General features: G+C 29.1%; 1 protein-coding gene across 2 annotated transcripts in view; it reads left to right on the top strand.

The window, feature by feature from the left end:
- Positions 1-27,466, top strand: part of LOC119606683 (neuropeptide receptor 22) — a 56,680-nt gene that overhangs the window by 8,540 nt on the left and 20,674 nt on the right. Inside the window, exon 2 of one of the 2 annotated variants that reach the window (XM_037960246.1) lies at positions 15,496-15,596. The gene's annotated coding sequence lies outside the window, so the exon portion shown is untranslated. Of the gene's footprint in view, positions 1-15,495; positions 15,597-26,218; positions 26,372-27,466 lie in introns of those variants that run through there. The other variant, XM_037960254.1, reaches the window with a different exon arrangement.

Below are 27,466 nucleotides of genomic sequence, written 5' to 3'. Positions count from 1 at the left end.
ACAAAAAAATGTTTATGAATATTTATTTATTTTCAATGACACACACTTGTTTAACTATTAAAGTGTCATAAAATTCAGCATTTTTTCAGCACTTATTAACATTCAGTTGGTTTAAATAACATCAAAACATGATTTTATAAAAAAAAATTTAAAATTTTTATTATAAACGCAAACATAGTTTTTTTTAGACTGTGGTAAACAAAACGTGCAGAGGATTTTTATTTAAATAATATAGAAAAATATTTACTAAAAATTTTCTCTAGCTAGTGGCGGAAAAATACATGAACATTTATTTATTTAACAAATATTTTATGGTTTTTTACTAAATTATGCATTTAGTTTTTTGTTATTATTGAATTTTATCAAATTTAGTTTAAAGTTTAATTGTTTATTAAAACAAAAATTATTGAGTGGAAAATTGTTGAAATTTTTTTTTTATTTTTTTAAACAACCATATCGTGTTGCAATGTTTTCTTTCAATTAAATTTGTTCTTTCAATTAAATTTTGTGTTTTTTTGTTAGTTTTGCTTTGATTGCAGTTTCTTGAACTGTTTTTTTTTTTTTGGAATTTCTTGGATTTATTTAACAAATGGTGTGGCCAAGAGTGCGTTGGATTGCAATCGACTAGAGGTTATTTGCTGAATAAACATAAGTTGGAAATGATAAATCATCAACGAAATGTTTGCTTAACAAGCCAAGAAATATTGAAGAAATGTAGTTAACTAAGTGTATATAATAATTTTTTTTCGCTTTATAAACAAAATGTTTCAGTTTTCTAGTTTAATTGAAAAATGAGTGATTTTTGGTCAACAAAATACTGTAGTAGTTGGATGATTAACAAATATTATTTTAATGAAGCATAAAAACACTTCTTTTCCATCCAATTGAAATGTAAAAAACATCGTTCGTGTCTTCTTATTTTGTCTTAAATTGTTAGTTTTATACAGTCCAATTTCAAGCTTCTGTCGTAAGTTTTTGTTTTGGCCAAATTTCATTTCAATCGTATATATTTTTATATAAATCAATTATGGTTTCCATTTTGGGTCTTTATACAGTCTTTTTGTTTTCAATCATATTTCTTTATACAGTCCTATTTTAACTTCAATCTTAGCTATTCATAGATTCTATTTTAACGTGAATTGTAGTCTTCACTTAGAAGTCCTTATAAACTTTAAATTTGCTTGCAGTTGTATGTTTTTATACAGTCCAATTTTGTTTTAGTCTTTGGAATTTATGCAATCCAAGTTTTAAACCATTCTTTGCTCTTTATATGTTTGGAATTTAACTCTAATTGCACTGTATAAAAATAAATTTTAACTCCAATCATTGCTCTCTATACAGTTCTATTTAAACTTCAATTTAAGGGCTTATAAAGTTAAATGTTGGATTCAATTGTTGGTGTATAGACCAACTGTGACTTCTATTAAAGAATTTTGACAGTTCATCAATATTATGACTTTATACAGTCCAATTTTAGCTCTAATTGTAAACAGTCCTATCTAGGTTCAATTGTATACCTCTCTCCTATGTCAATATTATGACTTTATACAGTCCAATTTTAGGCGATTAAACATACCAACTTTAGCTTCAATTTGTGTGTTTAAGCTCCAATTGTAAACAGTCCTATCTAGTTTCAATTGTTTACCTCTCTCCCATGTCAATATTATGACTTTATACAGTCCAATTTTAGGCTATTAAGCATACAAACTTTAGCTTCAATTTGTGTGTTTAAGCTCCAATTGTAAACAGTCCTGTCTAAGTTCAATTGTATCTCTCTCTCTCCCTCTCTCTCTCTCTATTGTTGTTTTTATAGAGGAATTGTGGCTTCTATTAAAGAATTTTGACGGTTCATCAATATTATGACTTTATACAGTCCCATTTTATGCCATTACACATACCAAATTTAGCTTCAATTTGTGTGTTTAAGCTCCAATTCTAAACATTTCTATCTAGTTTCAATTGTATACCTTTCTCCTATGCCAACATTTGACTTTATACAGTCCCATTTTTTGCCATTACACATACCAACTTTAGCTTCAATTTATGCGTTTAAGCTCCAATTACAAACACTCCTTTCTAAATTCAATTGTGTACTTCTCTTACATGTCTTGTTTGGCTTCAATTCTAGTACTTTATACAGTCCAAATTTAAGCTTAAGACTAAATTGTTTTGCTTTTTTTTAAATGTTCATTTAAATTCAGTTAAGATTGTGCTTTTCCTCTCCAGTGTTGGTTTCTAATCCATTTGCTGTTCATATCTCATATATTTTTTTCTAACAGCAAAGTGGTTTAAATTATTCATAAATAAAAAAGCTTTTCAGTGCAAAAACAAGTGCAACAACCAAAATGTTTGTCGAATAATTTAATTTATGTAAAATTCCTTTTCAGGTGAATTTAAGCTTTTGTATAGGAAGGCAGCAATCATATCTTCATAAAATACAACTGAGTTGCTCAAGTTTCCAAAACGGTGATTAAAGTCCAAGGCTGTTGGTGCTACATTTATTTGCCATAAACTATTTGGGAAAATATTTTTTTGGGTTTTGCTACAAAAATGGTTATTTAAACACATCTAGGAGGGTTTCGGCAAAAGTTCTGAGAAAATTTTTAACAAAATTAATGTCCGAGTGTTTAAATATAGTCAATATTTCCTTGCTACCTTTTTTTAAACATTTTACCTCCTGTTGCATTATTAGGTGGCAAGTAGCAAGTATACTAAACTTACATTTTGAATATATGTTGCATGCAGTTAATACCCACTTATATACACTGTTTATGTCAAAATAAATGTTTGATTTTACACTTTGCTTTAAAAGGTCCTAGTATTATATGTTATGGTTGCAAGCAATAGTAGATTAACTTAAAAAATCATACATAAACTTAATAAGATTTGTAACCATGTCTTAGCAGTAAATTTAATTAGAGAAATAGAGATTTCAAGTAAATGTAGATTTTGGACTTAGTCGTTTATCGCTTGTAACCAGAGTTTTGTACTTTGTGTAGTAGTTGGCACTTGTTTTAGTACTTGGTTGTTTAATACTTGTAACTTGTATGTGTGTGTTTTCGAGTGTCTGTTACATTTTTAATTTTCCACAATTACGGTGACAACCATAAACAAGTAATTTTACCTTTAATACTTTAACACAAATAACAAATAAACATATATACACACACAGAAACAAATTTAAATGAGAATGTGTTGGTTGTATATATGATGACATTTACATAAATATGAGTGCAAACGGAAAAGCAACTAAAACTGCAGTATGTTACTGAACGGTAGTTAACTTATGGACAAATTTCTTTGAACAAACTTCTCCGTTTCGCCTCGTTTACTGAACATTACGTTTAGCTAAACTTGCATTTTTCATATGTTGTGTGTTTCGATTATCTCTGCATATTTTTATAATGATTTTGTTGTTCATGGTCGTTGGTTGGAAGTGTCGGTGTATGGTGACAACATATGTCGGTGCTAATCGCTATTTTTGTTTCGTTCCAACCCATCTCGTGAGGTTTAAATATTAGTTTGTTAATACCACAACAAAATGGTTACACGTTTTAGAGGACAATTTTATCAACAAAGGTCTGTTGTCACGTCATTTGAAACAAGAAAAATGATAAATATTAAGACCGCCCTATGCAGGAATTTTGAAAATTTCCGTTAAATTTAAACAATTATTATTAATTTTCTACTTGATTATTAATTGGATAATCCTGTTTTCATTTTCAATTTTTCTGTTATAAACACATCAATTAGTTTCTTTATTAAAGTTGCATGAATTTGCTGCTGTTGCCGTATGTTTTGCAATGAGGCTGTTTGTGTTGCGTTTTCAATTGAGTTTAAACAATTCATTAATTGTTGATAGATGAAAATAATAGATGACTGTAAACAACAAAATTATCCAATGTTTACATTTGAATAGACAACAATATATAGTTAACAGACATGTTCGAACATGAATATGCATGTTTAAGTATAATTTAATTTGTAGTGGACTGTAAACAATTTGTTTTATAAAAGGAAATGTGTTTAAATGTGGGAAAATAAATTAAATTGTTTAAAAGTTTTTAATTTAATTATAATTATTATTCCAAATAATATTAACTATAGACCATTGGAAAATAACGATAATAATTTACATATTTCACAATTTATATTTAAATTATGAATGTATTTAATTGTTTCCACGAATTACTTTATTAATTTAAAAATTTTTACACATTCCCAAAATTTATTAAAAAATATTTTTTTAACAAATTCTTGTCAAAAATTCCTCTAAATAAAATTGATGGTATATTAGTGACATTTTAAGTATTTTTCTTTAAATAATTTGTAGTCTTTATATAAATATTTGAAGATTATTTTTGCTAAAAAAATATCAAGTCAGAAATACTTTTTTTTTTTATTATTTTTGCAAATATTTCTTTTTCGTTGATTTATTTAAATGCCTAAACGAAAGAAAACAACAACAATGACACCATCACCAACATCATGATTGTCTGCAGCAGCAACATCAGCATCATCATCAGCAATGTGGCAAATTTTGAGTGACAGCAACATGATGACTTAAGACACTTTTTGCGCGCTATTTGCGCAAAATGTTAAGAAATGTGGTGGTGTTACTTGGTTCCTTAGAATTTCTGTCTTCTGTTTTAGAATTTTACTTTTTCTTTATCACTTGTACACTGTGAAAATTTTAAACCAAATAGAACTGAACTAGAACTGAACTAGAACTGAACTAGAACTGAACTAGAACTGAACTAGAACTGAACTAGAACTGAACTAGAACTCAACTAGAACTAGAACTGAACTAGAAACTGAACTAGAACTGAACTAGAACTGAACTAGAACTGAACTAGAACTGACTATAACTGAAACTAGAACTGAACTAGAACTGAACGAGAACTGAACTAGAACTGAACTAGAACTGAACTAGAACGACTAGAACTGACTAGAACTGAACTAGAACTGAACTAGAACTGAACTAGAACAGAACTAGAACTGAACTAGAACTGAACTAGAACTGAACTAGAACTGAACTAGAACTGAACTAGAACTGAACTAGAACTGAACTAGAACTGAACTAGAACTGAACTAGAACTGAACTAGAACTGAACTAGAACTGAACTAGAACTGAACTAGAACTGAACTAGAACTGAACTAGAACTGAACTAGAACTGAACTAGAACTGAACTAGAACTGAACTAGAACTGAACTAGAACTGAACTAGAACTGACTAGAACTGAACTAGAACTGAACTAGAACTGAACTAGAACTGAACTAGAACTGAACTAGAACTGAACTAGAACTGAACTAGAACTGAACTAGAACTGAACTAGAACTGAACTAGAACTGAACTAGAACTGAACTAGAACTGAACTAGAACTGAACTAGAACTGAACTAGAACTGAACTAGAACTGAACTAGAACTGAACTAGAACTGAACTAGAACTGAACTAGAACTGAACTAGAACTGAACTAGAACTGAACTAGAACTGAACTAGAACTGAACTAGAACTGAACTAGAACTGAACTAGAACTGAACTAGAACTGAACTAGAACTGAACTAGAACTGAACTAGAACTGAACTAGAACTGAACTAGAACTGAACTAGAACTGAACTAGAACTGAACTAGAACTGAACTAGAACTGAACTAGAACTGAACTAGAACTGAACTAGAACTGAACTAGAACTGAACTAGAACTGAACTAGAACTGAACTAGAACTGAACTAGAACTGAACTAGAACTGAACTAGAACTGAACTAGAACTGAACTAGAACTGAACTAGAACTGAACTAGAACTGAACTAGAACTGAACTAGAACTGAACTAGAACTGAACTAGAACTGAACTAGAACTGAACTAGAACTGAACTAGAACTGAACTAGAACTGAACTAGAACTGAACTAGAACTGAACTAGAACTGAACTAGAACTGAACTAGAACTGAACTAGAACTGAACTAGAACTGAACTAGAACTGAACTAGAACTGAACTAGAACTGAACTAGAACTGAACTAGAACTAAACTAGAACTGAACTAGAACTGAACTAGAACTGAACTAGAACTGAACTAGAACTGAACTAGAACTGAACTAGAACTGAACTAGAACTGAACTAGAACTGAACTAGAACTGAACTAGAACTGAACTAGAACTGAACTAGAACTGAACTAGAACTGAACTAGAACTGAACTAGAACTGAACTAGAACTGAACTAGAACTGAAGTAGAACTGAACTAGAACTGAACTAGAACTGAACTAGAACTGAACTAGAACTGAAGTAGAACTGAACTAGAACTGAACTAGAACTGAACTAGAACTGAACTAGAACTGAACTAGAACTGAACTAGAACTGAACTAGAACTGAACTAACTGAACTGAACTAGAACTGAACTAAAACTGAACTAGAACTGAACTAAAACTAAACTAGAACTGAACTAGAACTGAACTAGAACCGAGCTAGAACTGAACTAGAACTGAACTAGAACTGAACTAGAACTGAACTAGAACTGAACTAGAACTGAACTAGAACTGAACTAGAACTGAACTAGAACTGAACTAGAACTGAACTAGAACTGAACTAGAACTGAACTAGAACTGAACTAGAACTGAACTAGAACTGAACTAGAACTGAACTAGAACTGAACTAGAACTGAACTAGAACTGAACTAGAACTGAACTAGAACTGAACTAGAACTGAACTAGAACTGAACTAGAACTGAACTAGAACTGAACTAGAACTGAACTTGAACTGAACTAGAACTGAACTAGAACTGAACTATACTAGAACTGAACTAGAACTAAACTTAAGCTGAAATATTTTAAATTTTTTTCAATTTAATTTACGGTGTAAATTTTTTTCAGTGTTATTAAAAAAATAAACAGTCTTAACATAAATACATATAATTACGTAGGCATTTAAGTAAAATAAATATCATGTCTAAAACAATTCTTACAATTTACATACTTTTCAGTATGAGATTGCATAAAATGTGTTTTGCAAGAAAAATAAAAATTAGAAATGACACAAAAAACTTTATTTGCACGAGTATAGGAAAATATGTAAATTTAAAATTTAAATATTGTAAAAGAAAGAAAAAAAAAAAAAACAAATATATAAATATTTGTTACTTTCAACCAACAACACCTTTTCTAACAAAACCTTTCTACTAAATTAAAGAAAATAAATATTTTTTTTTTCATAAAACTTACAGTACTTATTCAAACATTTATTACAAAACCTTTGCAACTGCTTTGATTTCTTTTTCCCAAACAGTAAAAGTGTTAAGCAATTTGTGAGCAAAAATTTTGTGTTAAATTTATTATCTTGATAAAATCTTTTGTACTCATAATAAATGTTGTTGGCAAATAAAAGCGTATGCAATACAAGGGAAAATATTTTACTAATATTGTTATTTCTAAAGCGACATAATAATATAATTTTCGAAAGTATAACCTTAACAGTAACTTTTCCTCCCCCTTCAAAGGTTACGAACCTGTAAGTACATGACCCCATTTCCTTTCTTGCAAAAAACAGAAAAACTGAAAATTCATGCACATACGTTTAATGCAATTTGTTTAAATATACATATGTACATTTGAGTCTTCCATCCTCACATACATACTTATTAAAAAAATAAATAATAAATTAATAAACCATGTCAAACATTTTTCATCAAGTCATGTTTGCATTGAAAACTTCATCAATGTCATGACGGTATTAGAAAAATTCTCATACATATAAACTGGAACGACAAACAATGACGAAATATATTCATATTCTACATATTTCTCTTCAGCGCTGCAGCACATGAGAAAATTTCTATAGAAATTATTAGAAAAGCAATATGTTTTACTAACCCCAAAAATAAAAAAAAAAACTCTAAAAAGGTAAAAGTTTTAATATGTGAATCTATAATCATTGTAGTAATGGTTCATTAAATTTTTTGCTAAAAACATTTTTCAATATTAATGAAGAGTTATTAGGGAATTTATTCATTTGAGAATTATTAAAATATCAAAAATGTTGAAAGACTAAGAGCACTTTGAGTTATTTGAGAGATAGTTGTTTAAAAGTGTATTGAGAAATAAATGTTTAATTTTAGGGAATTTTTAATTTTGAAATTTCTTTAAGAACTAAATTCGAACTGAACTAGTTATGAACTAAAACTGAACTAGAACTGAACTAGAACTGAACTAGAACTGAACTAGAACTGAACTAGGACTGAACTAGAACTGAACTAGAACTGAACTAGAACTGAACTAGAACTGAACTAGAACTGAACTAGAACTGAACTAGGACTGAACTAGAACTGAACTAGAACTGAACTAGAACTGAACTAGAACTGAACTAGAACTGAACTAGAACTGAACTAGAACTGAAGTAGAACTGAACTAGAACTGAACTAGAACTGAACTAGAACTGAACTAGAACTGAACTAGAACTGAACTAGAACTGAACTAGAACTGAACTAGAACTGAACTAGAACTGAACTAGAACTGAACTAGAACTGAACTAGAACTGAACTAGAACTGAACTAGAACTGAACTAGAACTGAACTAGAACTGAACTAGAACTGAACTAGAACTGAACTAGAACTGAACTAGAACTGAACTAGAACTGAACTAGAACTGAACTAGAACTGAACTAGAACTGAACTAGAACTGAACTGAACTGAAACTGAACTAGAACTGAACTAGAACTGAACTAGAACTGACCTAGAACTGAACTAGAACTGAACTAGAACTGAACTAGAACTGAACTAGAACTGAACTAGAACTGAACTAGAACTGAACTAGAACTGAACTAGAACTGAACTAGAACTGAACTAGAATGAACTAGAACTGAACTAGAACTGAACTAGAACTGAACTAGAACTGAACTAGAACTGAACTAGAACTGAACTAGAACTGAACTAGAACTAGAACTGAACTAGAACTGAACTAGAACTGAACTAGAACTGAACTAGAACTGAACTAGAACTGAACTAGAACTGAACTAGAACTGAACTAGAACTGAACTAGAACTGAACTAGAACTGAACTAGAACTAAACTAGAACTGAACTAGAACTGAACTAGAACTGAACTAGAACTGAACTAGAACTGAGCTAGAACTGAACTAGAACTGAACTAGAACTGAACTAGAACTGAACTAGGACTGAACTAGAACTGAACTAGAACTGAACTAGAACTGAACTAGAACTGAACTAGAACTGAACTAGAACTGAACTAGAACTGAACTAGAACTGAACTAGAACTGAACTAGAACTGAACTAGAACTGAACTAGAACTGAACTAGAACTGAACTAGAACTGAACTAGAATGAACTAGAACGAACTAGAACTGAACTAGAACTGAACTAGAACTTGAACTAACTGAACTAGAACTGAACTAGAACTGAACTAGAACTGAACTAGAACTGAACTAGAACTGAACTAGAACTGAACTAGAACTGAACTAGAATGAACTAGAAACTGAACTAGAACTGAACTAGAACTGGAACTAGAACTGAACTAGAACTGAAACTAGAACTGAACGAAACTGAACTAGAACGAACTAGAACTGAACTAGAACTGAACTAGAATGAACTAGAACTGAACTAGAACTGAACTAGAAACTGAACTAGAACTGAACTAGAACTGAACTAGAACTGAACTAGAACTGAACTAGAACTGAACTAGAACTGAACTAGAACTGAACTAGAACTGAACTAGAACTGAACTAGAACTGAACTAGAACTGAACTAGAACTGAACTAGAACTAACTAGAACTGAACTAGAACTGAACTAGAACTAGAAGGGGAAAGACCTATCATGACCACCAGCTGTTTTAGGTTACATTTTTAATCACTTGACTTATAATTTGTAAAGAAATTTTAGAGGTTTTTAATTTTATTTGTCTTTTTGTAGTAATTTCAACAATCCTCTTCAATTTTCCATAAATATTTATAGCAAATTTACATGAAAATTGGCGGCTCCTTTTGTAACAAACTTTTAATTTGATTTGGTTTTCTTTTTCACTCGCAATTGCAACTTTTGCTTAAGTTAACTGCATGCAGTTGGAATGTAAGTTATTTCAAGTATGTTTTGAAAGATTTCCTCCTTTTTGATTTAAGAAACTTATGAAAAGGAAAACTAGCAACCACTTTACAGACCTTAGGGTATTTGTATTATAAACTTGGCAATTACTCATATGAATGTTTGCATTTTCTACAATGAACTAAACTTATAAGGAAATCTAAGACAAGGCCAAAAATCTTTTGTAAAGACTCTATAAATGAAATAAGATTATTAAATTTATTAAGTAAAATATAAAATTTTAAGTAGGAAATATGATTTGCTTAAGTAGGCAATCGTTTAAGTCATTGAGTTATGTATAAATGAGAAACCTAAAACAGCACAAAGCTCAGAAATACGCCAGAAGTAATTCAAGAAAATTTTAAATATTATTTTATATTTCAACATTCCAATTAAATTTCAAATATATTAAAGATATTTGTTAATAAATTAATAATCTTCATCAAAAATTGTTGTATTTTAATTTGTTTTTAAAGCTATTATTTTACTTTAAAAATTTTCTCTTATTTCTTAAAAATAACTCAACAATTATGAAAATTTTAATTCTTATAACTTAAGTTTTTAACCCCATAAAATTTTATGACTTGTGCAAGTACTCTTTTTTTTTGACAAAACTTATAAAAAATGCAACAAATAATTCCCTTAAAAACCATACTGCTTTTCCACACTAAATAAACAGTTTCATTTGTCTTTCAATTAATTTTAAGCAGCAGTTTTGATGTCATTAAAACAATTATCAAGACTGTGTAAAAATAATTGCATTTGAAGTTATTTAAACAGAAAAACAAATGCGAAAAAATTATCAGAGCAAAGCAGTTTTACAGACAACATTTGGCATGAGTAAAAATAATAATTTTGAAAAGAAAGCTGCAACAAAAAACAAGTAATAAAAACATTTGCAAGTGATAATGTTACTTTACACTTCAAAATCGTCTCTAGGTGGGGGATACATTGATCCCCTAGAACAAAAAAGAAAATCATGCTTAAGTGAGTGTGAAATAATAAAGAAAAAATAAAGTGAAAATAAAGAAAATGAAAAATTTATATATATTTTTTAAAAATATTGATTTGTGTGTGATAAATTGCTGTAATACATGTCAGGGCATTTAACATGTGGTTTGTGGTGGTTGGGAAACTACAATGAGAGAAAATGTTTAATCAACAAATGGCAATTGTGAATTGTTGAAAAAATGTTTTAATTTAAAGTTATATTAAACTGAACTAAAACAGAACTAAAACTGGAACAGAGTTGTTCTAGTTCAGTTCTAGTTGAGTTCTAGTTGAGTTCTAGTTGAGTTCTAATTGAGTTCTAGTTGAGTTCTAGTTGAGTTCTAGTTGAGTTCTAGTTGAGTTCTAATTGAGTTCTAGTTGAGTTCTAGTTGAGTTCTAGTTGAGTTCTAGTTGAGTTCTAGTTCAGTTCTAGTTGAGTTCTAGTTCAGTTCTAGTTCAGTTCTAGTTCAGTTCTAGTTCAGTTCTAGTTCAGTTCTAGTTCAGTTCTAGTTCAGTTCTAGTTCAGTTCTAGTTCAGTTCTAGTTCAGTTCTAGTTCAGTTCTAGTTCAGTTCTAGTTCAGTTCTAGTTCAGTTCTAGTTCAGTTCTAGTTCAGTTCTAGTTCAGTTCTAGTTCAGTTCTAGTTCAGTTCTAGTTCAGTTCTAGTTCTTCTAGTTCAGTTCTAGTTCAGTTCTAGTTCAGTTCTAGTTCAGTTCTAGTTCAGTTCTAGTTCAGTTCTAGTTCAGTTCTAGTTCAGTTCTAGTTCAGTTCTAGTTCAGTTCTAGTTCAGTTCTAGTTCAGTTCTAGTTCAGTTCTAGTTCAGTTCTAGTTCAGTTCTAGTTCAGTTCTAGTTCAGTTCTAGTTTAGTTCTAGTTCAGTTCTAGTTCAGTTCTAGTTCTAGTTCAGTTCTAGTTCAGTTCTAGTTCAGTTCTATGTTCAGTTCTAGTTCAGTTCTAGTTCAGTTCTAGTTCAGTTCTAGTTCAGTCTAGTTCAGTTCTAGTTCAGTTCTAGTTCATTTCTAGTTCAGTTCTAGTTCAGTTCTAGTTCAGTTCTAGTTCAGTTTCTAGTCCGTTTCTAGTCAGTTCTAGTTCAGTTCTAGTAGTTCAGTTCTAGTTCAGTTCTAGTTCAGTTCCTAGTTCAGTTCTAGTTCAGTCTAGTTCAGTTCTAGTAAGTCTAGTTCAGTTCTAGTTCAGCAGTTCTAGTTCAGTTCTAGTTCAGTTCTAGGTCAGTTCTAGTTCAGTTCTAGTTCAGTCTAGTTCAGTAGTTCAGTTTCTAGTTCAGTTCTAGTTCAGTTCTAGGTTCTAGTTCAGTTCCTTCTAGTTCAGTTCTAGTTCAGTTTAGTTCAGTTCTAGTTCAGTCTAGTAGTTCTCGTTCAGTCTCGTTCAGTCTAGGTTCAGTTCTAGTTCAGTTCTAGTTCAGTTCTAGTAAGTTCTAGTTCGTATAGTTCAGTTCTAGTTCAGTTCTCGTTCAGTTCTAGTTCTAGTTCAGTTCTAGTTCAGTTCTAGTTCAGTTCTAGTTCAGTTCTAGTTCAGTTCTAGTTCAGTTCTAGTTCAGTTCTAGTTCAGTTCTAGTTCAGTTCTAGTTCAGTTCTAGTTCAGTTCTAGTTCATTCAGTTCAGTTCTAGTTCAGTTCTAGTTCAGTCTAGTTCAGTTCTAGTTCAGTTCTAGTTCAGTTCTAGGTTCAGTTCTAGATTCAGTTCTAGTTCAGTTTAGTTCAGTTCTAGTTCAGTTCTAGTTCAGTTCTAGTTCAGTTCTAGTTCAGTTCTAGTTCAGTTCTAGTTCAGTTCTAGTTCAGTTCTAGTTCAGTTCTAGTTCAGTTTAGTTCAGTTTCTAGTTCTTCTAGTTCAGTTCTAGTTTCAGTTCTAGTTCAGTTCTAGTTCAGTTCTAGTTCAGTTCTAGTTCAGTTTCTAGTTCAGTTCTAGTTCAGTCTAGTTCAGTTCTAGTTCAGTTCTAGTTCAGTTCTAGTTCAGTTCTAGTTCAGTTCTAGTTCAGTTCTAGTTCAGTTCTAGTTCAGTTCTAGTTCAGTTCTAGTTCAGTTCTAGTTCAGTTCTAGTTCAGTTCTAGTTCAGTTCTAGTTCAGTTCTAGTTCAGTTCTAGTTCAGTTCTAGTTCAGTTCTAGTTCAGTTCTAGTTCAGTTCTAGTTCAGTTCTAGTTCAGTTCTAGTTCAGTTCTAGTTCAGTTCTAGTTCAGTTCTAGTTCAGTTCTAGTTCAGTTCTAGTTCAGTTCTAGTTCAGTTCTAGTTCAGTTCTAGTTCAGTTCTAGTTCAGTTCTAGTTCAGTTCTAGTTCAGTTCTAGTTCAGTTCTAGTTCAGTTCTAGTTCAGTTCTAGTTCAGTTCTAGTTCAGTCTAGTTCAGTTCTAGTTCAGTTCTATTTTAGTTCTAGTTAATTGTAGATAAGTTCATTGTCGTTTTAAAATTTTATTTGTGTCCATATTTTTGCTCCATACTGTTTGTATCTACAACATTGAACTATAATAATTTATACTTATAAATAAACATACACTTGTAGTTGTTATTATTTTTAAAATTGTTATTTATAGTTTAAACTTTTAACAAACTTCACACTTAAACTTCACACCAACACACATTCAAACATAAATGAGCAGAGAATACCAAGAAAAATACAAGAAAGTTGTCATGGCAAATTCAAAAGTTTATATTGAAAAGGTAATAACGAATAATACTTGTAGTGAACCACTAACTGACAATAACTAATAAAGGAAAATCTACTACTTACCTTATAGTAGAACAGTGGTTAAGAAGTGGTTTTAAGGGGAGAGTGAAAAGCACTACAGTAAAAATTCGAGTTAATGAATTATTAAGCTGGTTTTAGCTACGTTACTAAAGCAAGAAAATAGTTTTTTTTTTTAATATTTATAATTTGTATTTAAAAGAGAGAGCTTTATTATGAACCCTTCATTTTGTAAAACTGTTGAGCCACGTACTTCTGTTGTAATTCTGTTGTAGTGGGTTAATATGTAATTTGTTCATACTTGTCATCACATGGGTATTTAAAGTTTTGTCTAACTTCTCCCTTGTTTTTCTATTTTCTTTAGTTTCAATAACAGTATAAATGCATTTAAATACATTGTCATGCTTCATGTGTTGAATCTAATAACGTTGCACTTTGTATGTTACATTTTAACCTAAATAAACTGATACACTTTGTGCATCTTTGATAAATTTAACCCCATGTTTTTTTTTTTTTTTTTTTTAGCAAATGTCACACAACAAAGTTTAAAGTGGGGTTGGAAAAAAATATTAAATTTTATTTGTTTTTTAAGTATGAGTTTACTTTTTAAAGCACTTTTTTTTGCTTTTTTTTCAAAGTAACAAAACTTTACCTTTTTTGTGTTTATTTCACCTTAATCAAAATATGCCTAACACAACTTTTATTGCAGAGATTTTTTTAAGGCAAAAATGTCACATGTAAAATTCACAGACAACATGAAAAACTTTTTCATATTCAAACAGTATGTCAGTTACAGAGATTCAATCTACTCGACAACCCCCCACCTTATTCATAGAAATATACATAAAAAACAATATTTCTATTTATTTGCCAAAAATAGCTGAAACTCTTCACACACATTCATTTATATTGTTGAAAAAAGTCCTTGCCATTTCCATGCCTAAAAACTCTTAAAAAAAGAGAGATTTTGTTGCGTCTTTAAAAAAAGTCTTTTAAAATTATTTTGTTCGCCACATGACTTTTATTTAAGCACAGAGTTTAAAAAGTGAAAGGAAATAAAAAGAAACAATTGCTAATTACAATGGAATTTGAAAAATGAGTTAAAATATATAAAGTTTAAAAAAGGAAGCTTATTTAAAGGAAATCATTAAACTATGATTTTAGCAAAGTTTTCCTTTTAAATTTAAATGCTTTTCTATTGTTGAAAAATAAACAGTTTTGAATTGATTTTCTTTAATACTAATGTTGAACTTTAACACTCTATAACTTACCTGGCATTTGGGGTTAATAACTCAATAAATATTATTTTGAAAGCTTAACTTCTCTTCTATCAATATACAAACTTGTGTTACAATCCGATTGATAATTCTCTAGTTCTATGTTTTTTTTTTTATTTTTTTTACAGTTTTTTACATTTTGCCAACATCCCTTAGGCGTATACATAATATTTAATAAGCATAATAAAAATATATTACTTATACCACCTGTGGTTCTAAAACACAAAATAAATTTGTCATACCAACCACTTTTGTGGTCTTGTTTAAACATAAAATAAACACAAATATTTGTATTTAATAGTGACAGCAACCTTTCACAGACATTTTGGTCTTTTTCTGTCTATCTTAACATTTTCATGCTCCTTTTTTTAACGGCTGTATTTTCTAGAGTTAAAGTAGTTTTTTTAAACATTATTTTTTTGTTTATCTATTTTTTACTGAAGATTTTTCTGTTATTCTTTCCAGGGAATTATTATTACTGTGCTGATTTCTTTGGAAGACTAAATACTTATCACATCATACTGTATTAGTTCAGCAGTGTGTATTTACGGGAATTTTTTGAAAAGGTAAGTCTTTTTTAAACTATTTCTATGTAAATTTTACATATTCATACAATGATTTTTCCATAACCACCAGTGTATTAGGATTTGTATTTAAATATTTAAATAAAAAATCTGAATTATTTATATCCACCATCAAAAACTTAGTTACATTGGTTATTCCAATTGTAACATAACGAAATTTTGGTCTTAGTCCCACTAAAGTCTATATATAGTATTAGGGTTCTTGTTACATTCTAATACTTTTTAGCTGGGTCCGTCTGTTTGTTTATTAATTTCAAATTTCTCTGTTTTTATAGAAAGTTTTGCGAAATTATTTTCTTTTTTATAGAAATTCCTTTTTTTCACCGAAAATTTTTTAAAATTTATATTTTTATAAACTTTTTTTAAGAATTTTTCTTTTTATAGATAATTATCTTAAAATAAGCATTTTATAGAAAATTATGTTAACATTTTGCTCTTTATTACTCTATTTATAGAAAATTTTCTAAAAATTTTCATTTTTTATGGAAAATTTTCCAAAAATTATTCTTTTTTATAGAAAATTTTCTAAAAGTTATTATTTGTATGTCCGTCTACGCAACCTCCTTTTTTAGTTAAGTTTGTTTTCAAATGTCTATTTGTCTGTCCGTCTGACTGTCTGTCCGTGTGTATTTTAATGTCGAATGCTTTACTTGAACAGCTGCTGTGTTGGCCAATTTCACGGTGGTCTTCTTCAACCACTGGGTTAGCTTTTGTAACGTGCTTCTTACATGCAATTTACGTATATGGAATTTCCGGTCCAGTATACGTGCACTTTGCTCAAGTACTTGAGCTATCTAATCTCTGGCCATTGCTGCCCACTTGCTTAACTTCCGAGATGCAAAAACATCACTTCCGTTTAAAACCACACAGATGGGATGTCCTCTGTTGAGTCGGCAACAGCACCTAGAGACATAAGCGGTAGACCAAAGTACAAATCCATCAAATACCTAAGCCGAGACTTTGTTCTTACGCACAGAGGACTCACTGTGGTAAATCTGGTATGAATAGAGTTTGCTCTGGAAATAGCTGGACAGGGAAGGAAAATTCAATGTTATCACTTGTATAAGATCCATCACCATTCAACCCAGCACACTTCTCATTTATCCGACACACTCATAAGAGAACAACATACGACAGACTCACTCTACATTCCCCTACATTCATCCTGTATCGTATACATTTAACACCAACTCATTTCCAACGCTTAGTCTTTTGTCATTCGGCAACAGCACCGAACCCGAAATATAGATTTCACCGTGCATCAGTCTTTTAACCGCTACTTACTCTTCTGGCTTAAAACATACCAAATGGGACTTTTTGGTACTTTTTCGTTCTTCAAAAGGTACTTTTTGAATTTTCTATAATATTGAACCTAGAAGCACACAATTGAGCATGAAGACCCCGAATAAGTGAGAACATATAAAAGGATTTTTTTTCGTAATTTTTCGATCTCCAAAAGGTACTTTTTGCATTTTATATAATATTGAACCTTGAAACATAAAAGTACGCATTTAAAGCCCGGAGTAAGTGAGAACATATAAAAGAGGACTCTTGGGTACATTTCGTTCTTCAAAAGGTACTTTTTGAATTTTCTTTAATAATGAACCTATTGAGAATCAATTGAGAATGTAGAGCCCAGAATAAGTGAGAACATATAAAAGGGAACTTTTTGGTACTTTTTCGTTCTAAAAAAATTCTCATTTTAAACATTTTTTTCACGAACAGCTTTAAATAGAGACATACTCCTGCCTTAATTTCTAGCCACATTTATTAAGAAAGACAATTCAATTTGTTTTCATTGTAATGTAGTAATTAACATTCAATTATTTTATGATTTTTGTAAATTTCATTAAACTAATTACCCTGAAATTTTAAATATTTAAAAAGTATCTTCCTAGAATTCATATTTTGTAAATAGCGAATCAGTACCTTTATAAACAAAATTTCAAAAGCAATACCCCTGACTCCATTATCGACATTCATGATAACCCTTTTTCTTAAATGGTTATACATTTATTGCACAAAATGATGAGAAAAAAACGAGAACATTTCTAATGGTTGAACAATTTTCCAGCAAATTGAGTTGTAAATTCTTAAGCCATTTTTTATTGTTTCAAACATTCCTACTCATTCTAAAAGGAAAAAATCTCCTGGCTACGCAGAACGGGGTTAATTTGTTTTCCCCCTTACCTCTTTCTCCCACTAGGTAACATTAAAAATTCTTTTGTTTATGGCTAAAATTCTTGGGAAAGTAATTGTTAATTAGAAGACAACAAAAAAAGCAAAAGTAGAAAGTTCGAAATATTACTAGGGTCACTTGAAAATGGGGGAAAGAGATGCTAGACAGAAATATTTTTCTTGTTATTTAAAAATAATTTACGTTTTTTATTAAAATTTTATTTGCATAAGAATGTTTTCTATAAAGAAAAAAAGACATTAAGCATAAAACCAGGAATTTTTAAATGAAATCTTTAAAAATAAAGAAAAATATGTTAAACAATTTATAATTAAATTTACTATTTAATATTTACTAATAATTTAATAACGTTTTGTCCATAATTTAATTAAAAATATGCTAAATCAAAGCAAGAGCATACATAATTACAAAATTATGTTTATAATACGACCACACTGAAGTCTGTTTTGACATTATGAAATAATTTGTTATTGAAATACACTGCAATTACCTGTTGGCTATAAACCAACCACTACACAAACATTAGAAGAAAATTTACACACTCACAAAGATACACACACAGCTACTTTAGAATGTATAGCGACCTCTGAACATCAGTTACATTCCCTCGAACTAACCAATGTTCTTATACATACAACCTCTTGACTGTCACATAATCTTGTTCATACTCTCTTACATACAAATTTATACTTCTAAACACATGACTTTAGGTAAAATGTTGTCTATGGCCAAGTATTATTTTACTGGAGGTGCGGTAAGAAGACTTTTAAACTTAATTTAATGCTTCAACAGACAGGATTTATTAAAAGGTCTTTGGTATTTTGAAGATATTTGCAACTAAGTACTTACAACAGAGCGAAGTAAATAAAACTGTGTAGAGAGCAGCAACAGTTATTTTTGATTTGAAAGTTAGTGTCAGTAACAGTAGAATGAAACTTTGTTTTTACAAATTTGTCAAGAAAAATTAACTATTTTATAGAAAATTTTCAAAAATGTCTCTTTTTTATAAAAAAAATCCAAAACTTCTCTCTTCACAGGAAATTTTCTAAAAGTTTTCTCTTTTATAGAACATTTTCAAATATCTTTTTAAATAGAAAATTTTCTTAAAATTTATTTTTATATTCTTGAGAAGGGTATATATAAGTTTGTCATTCCGATTGTAATTTCTGATTCCATAAATTATTTATATATATATTCTGGAACCTTATAGATAACGGAGTCGATAAATCTATGTCCGTCTGTCTGTCTGTTTGTCTGTCTGTTTGTTTGTCTGTCTGTCTGTCTGTCTGTCTGTCTGTCTGTCTGTCTGTCTGTCTGTCTGTATGTCTGTCTGTTTGTCTGCCTGCCTGTCTGTCTGTCTGTTTGTCCGTCCATCTGTATGTTTGTTGAAATCAGTTTTTAGAAGACCCCAGATAACTTCGAGATTCGAATCTTCAATAATTCTGTCAGAAATCCTTTCGAGAAGTTTTCTATTAAAAATCAGCAAAATCGCTTCATAAATAACTGAGATATGAGCAAAAATTTTAGACTACCTCTGAAAACTACAAGCATAAAACAACAACAATGAGATAAAACAGTTATATTTAGGTAATACAGCTATTATTTGATTGAGAGGGTGGTAATACAGTTCAATTTGTTTGTGGATAGGTAATACAGTTATATTTCTTTCTGCGTAATACAGGTTACATTTGTTTACGTGTGTGTTATGTGTGACATGTGTGCAAAGATACAAGTCGATGCCCGGAGTTAGAACCAATAAAAGGGCACTTTTTGGTATTTTTTCGTTCTTCAAAAAGGTACTTTTTGAGTTTTCTATAATATTGAACATAGAAACATGAAATTGAGCACGTAGAGCCCGGAATAAGTGATAACCTTTAGAAGGGGATTTTTTGGTACTTTTTCGTTCTTTAAAGGTACTTTTTGGAATTTTCTATAAATTAAAGCTAGAAACCATGAAATTAAGCATGTGGGACCTGGAGTAAGTGAGAACTTATAAAAGGTTTTTTTTCGTACTTTTTCGTTCTTCAAAAGTGTCTTTTTGAACCTAGAAACATGAAATTAAGCATGTGGGGCTAGGAGTAAGTGATTATCTATACAAGGGGATTTTTTGGTACTTTTTCATTCTCGAAAGCGTACATTTTGAATTATCTATAATATTGAACCTAAAACATGAAATTAAGCATGTGGGGCCTGGAGTAAGTGATAACCTATAAAAGAGGATTTTTTGGTACTTTTTCGTTCACCAAACTGTACTTTTTGAAATTTCCATAATATCGAACCTAGAAACATGAAATTGAACATGTAGAGCCCGGATTAAGTGAGAACTTGGTAATATTTCGTTCTTCGAAAGGTACTTTTTGAAGCACGAAAATAGTTAAATGGGGACATTCTGTTTTATAGTTTTTTTTTTGTTCGAAAATTTCTGAATATTACATTTTTTATAGTAAATTCTTTAAAATTCTTCTTTTGTAGAAAATTTCTAAAAATGTTCTAAAAATTTCATAGAAACTTATATACAAATTTGTTATGTTATTTTTCAAAAATGTCTCTTTCTTGTCTGTTCTTATTAAATTTTGTAAAAATTAAACAAATTGTTTTGCTTAATTTTTGTTTAACCAAACTATTTGGTTCATAAACTGGGTCTTTATTAAATTTATACAAAATTATTATTCTAATCCGGTTGGTTATTTAAAGTCTGCAAAGTTTTTGTCTGTTTTTCTATCCTTTTTTTTTGCTTGAACAATTGCCAAACAAAAAATACAGAAAAAACAATTTGTTAAATTTGGCTAGAGGAAAAAAATATGTAACATAATAAAGCCATTTTTATAGCAAGTTAATAAAATGATAAAAATGGAAATAGTTGCAAAAACAAATTCAAGGTCTTTTAAAATAAAAAACAGGTAGCCAATAACATAAATTAAAGGTATTAATATAAATTAAATGTTAAAAATTTCTAAACAGGTTGTCATAAATATTTCATAGATAAAAAAATAACACAACCACAAGTCAAGTTATAATGTATGCAACATTTCTTGTTGCTTAATAAATCTATCACATCATCTACATCAACATTCATAAACTCTTCTAAATACCAACAGGGCATGTGTCTTGTATTTAATGCGATTGATGGCAAGTCTGCTGCTGGCTATGATGATGTATTACAAAAAAAAAGAAAAATTACAAAAATGAATCTTCAAATTCGACAACTTATTTATGACTGACGTATGCAAACACTTTCTTCCACTCAACTCATACTCTGTCAGTTTGCTCCTGAAATTGTTTTTGATTATCAGAAATGAATGATGATGAACAGAACAGAAAGTAAATGGGGAAAAAAACTACAAAAAGATAAAACAACAAAAATTTTCATAGCTTGCAGACATTTTTTATTACAAAACTATAAAAAACAAATATCGACAAAATACATGCAAACAAATTTTACGTGTTTCCACTAGACTACGACTGTAAATAATAATAAATATAGTCGTATACAGAGAAGTACGTAAATAATTACCCTGAAGTTTTAAATCGATCTCAATTCATTTTATTAAAAATTTTTTTTAAAAAGATACATTTTCGAAACTTCTCTATATAAAGAGGAATTTTTTAAAGTTTTCTTTAAAAAAAGAGAAATTTAAAAAAGAAGAAATTTTTATAAAAAAGACAAATTTTTAAAGATTGCTATAAAAAAAGAGGAAATTTCTATTAAAAGTGAAATATCCAGAAAATTTTCTATAAAGAAATATTTTTAGAAAATTTTCTATAAAAAAAGAAATTCTTAGAAAATTTTCTATAAAAAAATTTTGGAAAATTTTTTATAAAAAGAGTAATTTTTAGAAAATTTCCATTAAGAAGAGAAATGTTTAGAAAATTTTCCTAAAAAGAGAAACTTTTAGAAAGTTTTTTTACAAAAGAAAAAATTTACATAAAAATAAACATTTTGGAAAATTTTTTGTAGAAAAGAAAAATTTTTGGATAATGTTGTATAAAAGAGAAATTTTTCGATTTTTTTTTTTATAAAAAATACATTTTTAGAAGATTTTGTGTAATAGAGAAATTTTAAGAACATTTTCTATAAAAGAGAAATTTTTAGAAGATTTTCTTTAAAAAGAAAAATTAATAAAAAACTTTCTTTTTAGAATTTTTTCCAGAAAAGGAAAAATTTTTAGAGAGTTTTTTGTAAATGAAATTTTTTTTATAAAAAGAGGCATTTTTGGAAAATTTGGATAAATTTTTCGAAAATTTTCTGTAAAAAGAGAAATGTTTAAAAATTTTCCATAGAATTTTTTTGATAAAATTTTGTATAAAAAATAAATTTTTTGAAAATTTTCTACAAAAAGAGAAATTTTTCGAAAATTTTCTATAAAAAGAGAAATTTTTAAAAATTTTCAATAAATTTTTTTTTGTATAAAAAATAATTTTTTTGAAAATTTTGTATAAGAAATAAATTTCAAAAAATTTTCCATAATTTTTTTTTTTATAAAATTTTGTATAAGAAATAAATTTCAAAAAATTTTCCATAAAATTTTTTTTTATAAAATTTTGTATAAAAAGAGAAATTTTTCAAAAATTTTCTATAAATACAGAAATTTTTAAAAATTTTCCATAAAATTTTTTTTTCTATAGAAGAGAAATTTTTCGAAAATTTTCTATAAAAGAAATTTGTAGAAAATTTTCTTTAAAAAAAGAAATTTTTCTTTAAAAAAGAGAAATTTTTTGAAAATTTTTTATAAAAAGAGAGAAAAGAGACATTTCCAAAATTTTTTCTATAAAAGAGAATTTTTATAAAAAGAAAAATTTTTATGAAATTTTTTTATAAAAGAAAAATGATTAAATTTTGCATAAAAAGAGGCATTTTAGAAAAAAACTTTTGAAAATTTTTAGAAAATTTTCTATGAAAAAAAAAAATTCCAAAAATTTTCGAAATGAACCGAAAATTTTGTGTAAAAAGAGAAAATTTCAAAAAATTTTTTATGAAAAGGGAAAATTTCGATTTTGCGTAGAAATACTTATAAATTAGGTAAAATTACTGTATAAAAGGGATCTGTTGACTGTAGGGACATAGAAACAAAAACAAAAAAAGAGTTGTAAAATGCACACTTGCTTTCACACACAAAATTTAATAAACAATAGGAGAATACACGCGAAAAGTTAATTGAAACGAATTCGACAAAAATTCGAGTTAAAGCGAAATATATAGTGATGATGACGGCAGCAGCAACATCAGCTGCTGCGGAGCATAAATTAACAGATGAGATACAATTTCATTTTTAGAGGGGGCGGGGGGCGTTGTGTTGAAAGGCAAGTGGTTTTGTTGCAACACAGTGTTACATTATTACTATGGATACGGATATAAAATCCACATATAACGTGCTCTTACCACCAATACAAATAAATCATGAAATGAACAATCACTTGTGTTTGTCGTCTTTTATGCAATTGTTGATGGGTGGTGGTTTGAATAACGACAAAATGTGTGATAGTTCGAGAGTGAATAATACATCCATAGATATTTTGTTACTGTTTGATTGTATAAATTTATTTATACATATGAATGCAGGTACTGTGTGTATCAAAAGTGGTAGAACACCTGTATAACAGTTTTCGTATTTATAGTAAAGAAGTATGAAAATGTTTTATATTAAAACGAATCGTTTTTAGTTTTTCTACATGGACATCCATTCTAATGGATGTTATGCAGTCACGAATCTTATATACTTCTCACCCTGGATGAAGCTCATAACGACTGATCCATGTTAAAAAAATGATGGATTTGCATTGGAAGCGGCTTGAAATGTCCTAAAAATTTTATTTATTTGTCACTGTTATCATGTCTGTCAATATTTGACACACATCAATAAATACGTATGTGAGCGCCCGTGTACAAATTCCAACGTAACCAATTATTTTTTTTTGTTGCAAATATCACAGAGATTGTACTATTTGATATTTACAATGTAAATTTTTTTTTTAGTTTAAAGCTGAAAATGTTTTAGAAAAGAAAAATCACGTTTTTTTGATATTTTTTATAAAAACATCTATTACTCATCTAATTTAAAGTAAGGCAAACAGTATGTAGTGCTGATTACTATGGATATTAAATAGTAATGCCTAGTTTTTGCTAAACAAATTTTCTGACCCTGTTTTCATAATTCAATTACCTCATTACATTTTTCGTTTCTTTGTTAATTTTCCACAAATAAGTTAAAAAAAACTCTTTCTTTTGTGCGTTTTTACACCCTCAAATATTTTATTTTACGAGTGTACAACAAACGCGTGAATAATTTCGACACATAAAAAATACAAGTTTTTTTTGTTCGTTTTTATCTCACACCGCCAATGATTGCAATTGATTGACAGCTGTATGTCAAAAATTTTATGACCACAATTATTCAGAACAAGTAGGAGTGCCACTTTTTTTTAACTAGCCTCTGGCTAACACGAATCTTATAAGTGCCCTGCACTTAGAGGGAAATATGTGGGTGGGAATTAATTGGTTGAAATAATTTTCTGCTGAAGTTTTTATGTTTCTTTTGTCTGCAGAAAAAATCTAAATCATTAGATTAGTGATGTCTTCAGCAATCAAATGTTAGCAGTAAAAATTTTATTCCAGAAATTTTAAGTTGATAAAAATACTCTCATCTCTTCTTCCAACAAAAGTGAAACTAGGGAAATTTCCGAGAAAACCCTCTACGCTATATGTCAAACTATTCACTAGACTATAGTATAGACTAGACTATAGACTAGACTATAGTATAGACTAGACTATAGACTAGACTATAGACTAGACTATAGACTAGACTATAGACTAGACTATAGACTAGACTATAGACTAGACTATAGACTAGACTATAGACTAGACTATAGACTAGACTATAGACTAGACTATAGACTAGACTATAGACTAGACTATAGACTAGACTATAGACTAGACTATAGACTAGACTATAGACTAGACTATAGACTAGACTATAGACTAGACTATAGACTAGACTATAGACTAGACTATAGACTAGACTATAGACTAGACTATAGACTAGACTATAGACTAGACTATAGACTAGACTATAGACTAGACTATAGACTAGACTATAGACTAGACTATAGACTAGACTATAGACTAGACTATAGACTAGACTATAGACTAGACTATAGACTAGACTATAGACTAGACTATAGACTAGACTATAGACTAGACTATAGACTAGACTATAGACTAGACTATAGACTAGACTATAGACTAGACTATAGACTAGACTATAGACTAGACTATAGACTAGACTATAGACTAGACTATAGACTAGACTATAGACTACACTATAGACTAGACTGTAGACTAGAGTGTAGACTATAGACTAGACTATACACTATAGACTAGATTATAGACATATATTACGCTTATTTTTTATAAATCTCTTCTCTTCTCCAACACTGTAACAAATTTATTTTAAAAAAATTTTTTGTATACCGTTTCTTTTTAAAAAATTCAATTACTGCACTATGCTGACACTTGTCTTACAATTCAAAATTGCAAAAATAAAAAATCAATCTTTTCACTGTCATAAAAATGTAATTTTCATAATGAGCTTTTTTGTCATTTATTAAATTTTTTATGACATTTTCGGTTTTTGAAAATCATTTCATTTCCATTTCCTGTAATCCTCCCCCCTAGAGTGTCAACCCGCCTGCCTGCTTGCCTAGCAGTCAGTATGTTTAACACAAATTCGTAAAAGTTAAAAGCAGCGAAAGAATGTTAATTGGTTAAATACTCTTGAGTACTTGGTGCTTAAGTTGCCGCCAGTAATTACAAGTTAAAATGTTTCAGCCGCTATGACGACACATGGCAACGTTACATAGTTACTTACCACATGCAAGGATTTTTTTTATTATGTTCTTTACATAATATGTATTAAAGGAAGTAAAAGTTAAAAAACTGAAAAGATTTCTTGCCTTTAACATTAATTCCCCGAGATATTTTTATGAAGCTAATTAAAGTTTACTTAAGTATTTGTATATGTATGACTGAATATCTGATTGTTGGTACAGTCAAAGGGGAAGGAAATGGTAGTTTTTCTATTTAATTTACAGACGTTTAAAGCTTTTACTCTGTTACTTAATAACAGTGCACTGTTATGGTTTTAACAGTATTGGAAAGATTTTCATTATGTTGTATGCGTCTGTGTGGTTAGTTGTGTGTGTGTGTGTTGTTTTTGCACAACAAATATTTTAACACTGGCAAAAGCAACATGTATTTTTTTCAATACGATTTGTTTTGTTTGATATTGGAAATGTATGGAAAAGTTCATGCAACTTGCAAATGCAAAAGAAGCCAGACGACACACTCGTCGCATAGAACACAACAAAACGCAATTTCGCCGGCAAAACATTAAATAGTTGACAAAAAAACATTGAAACGTGCACACAGCGTTCATTAAAAGGAACTAAGAAAAATATTAAAATTATTATAAAAAAATAAACAAAATATTTAAAAAATAAAGTAAAAATTTAATCTAAAAAAAAATTTGAAATTAGTTTAAAAATTTTTAAAAATACTAGCAAGGTAATTGCAGTTTATAAAAAAATTAATTATTATTAATTTTGTTTAAGTGTCATTTGTGTAATTGTGTGTTAAAACTGTTTTTCTATCTTATTTTTCTTATCTCAATTTTCTGTGACACCATTTACTGCTGTGACACAGCAAAAAAACAGAAAAAGTTGAAAAAAAAAACAGATGAAAAATATATATTTTTTTTCCTTTAACTAACAAACACATCACGTACTGCAAAACAATGTCATGTGTTGCATGAAATTAAACGTACAACAGCAAAAATCTGTAAAAATTATTTTCAGTACTTTTTCACTTGTGTTGTGTTGTTTTTTTTATAAAAAACAAAATCCATTAATTTGAAAATGAAATATATCTGTGTTTCTCTCCTATAGATGTCTTTTCTTAAGGATAATCTATTTAAACAGATTTTATTTTATAAAATAAAAGTGTTAAGTGTTAGGATAAGTTGTTGAGTTCAAAATATTTCAAAGATTTTTTAAGAAAAAAAAAAAAAATTAAAATATTAAATCTAAAATAAAGAATTTGTGATGAGACAAAATTTTGTTTTTAAATGAAACAACTAATATGCAACAACAACATCTTAAAACATCATGACTATAGTTAAGTATAAACTTTACTATATATTGGTCTATATTATTGGTTAGTCTATTATTTTGACTACAGATCAGTCTACACTCTTGGCTATATATCAGTCTATAGCCTTTGACAGATTGGTTTGGCCATAGATCAGTCTATAGTTCGGAATAAAGATCATTCTATAGTCATGACTATAGTTAAGTATAAACTTTACTATAGATCGGTCTATATTATTGGTTAGTCTATTGTTTTGAATACAGATCAGTCTACACTCTTGGCTATATATCAGTCTATAGCCTTTGACAGATTGGTTTAAATCTTGTTTATATTCTTGACTGTAGATCAGTGTATAGTATTGACTGTCTTTACTGTAGATCTGTCTATAGTATTAACTATGAGTCAGCCTATAGTCTTGACTATAGAAAATTTAAAAGTTGCTATAGTCATGACTATAGATTGGTCTATAAACTTTACTATAGATCGGTCTATAATATTGGCTATAGATCGGTC

This window comes from Lucilia sericata, unplaced genomic scaffold (genome assembly GCF_015586225.1).
Source record: "Lucilia sericata isolate MDLA Ls3-8-SP2 unplaced genomic scaffold, ASM1558622v1 Contig000017F_arrow, whole genome shotgun sequence".
NCBI lineage: Eukaryota > Metazoa > Arthropoda > Insecta > Diptera > Calliphoridae > Lucilia > Lucilia sericata.
Note: the sequence above shows the minus strand (reverse complement) of the source record. Positions and strands in the feature narration are given on the sequence as shown.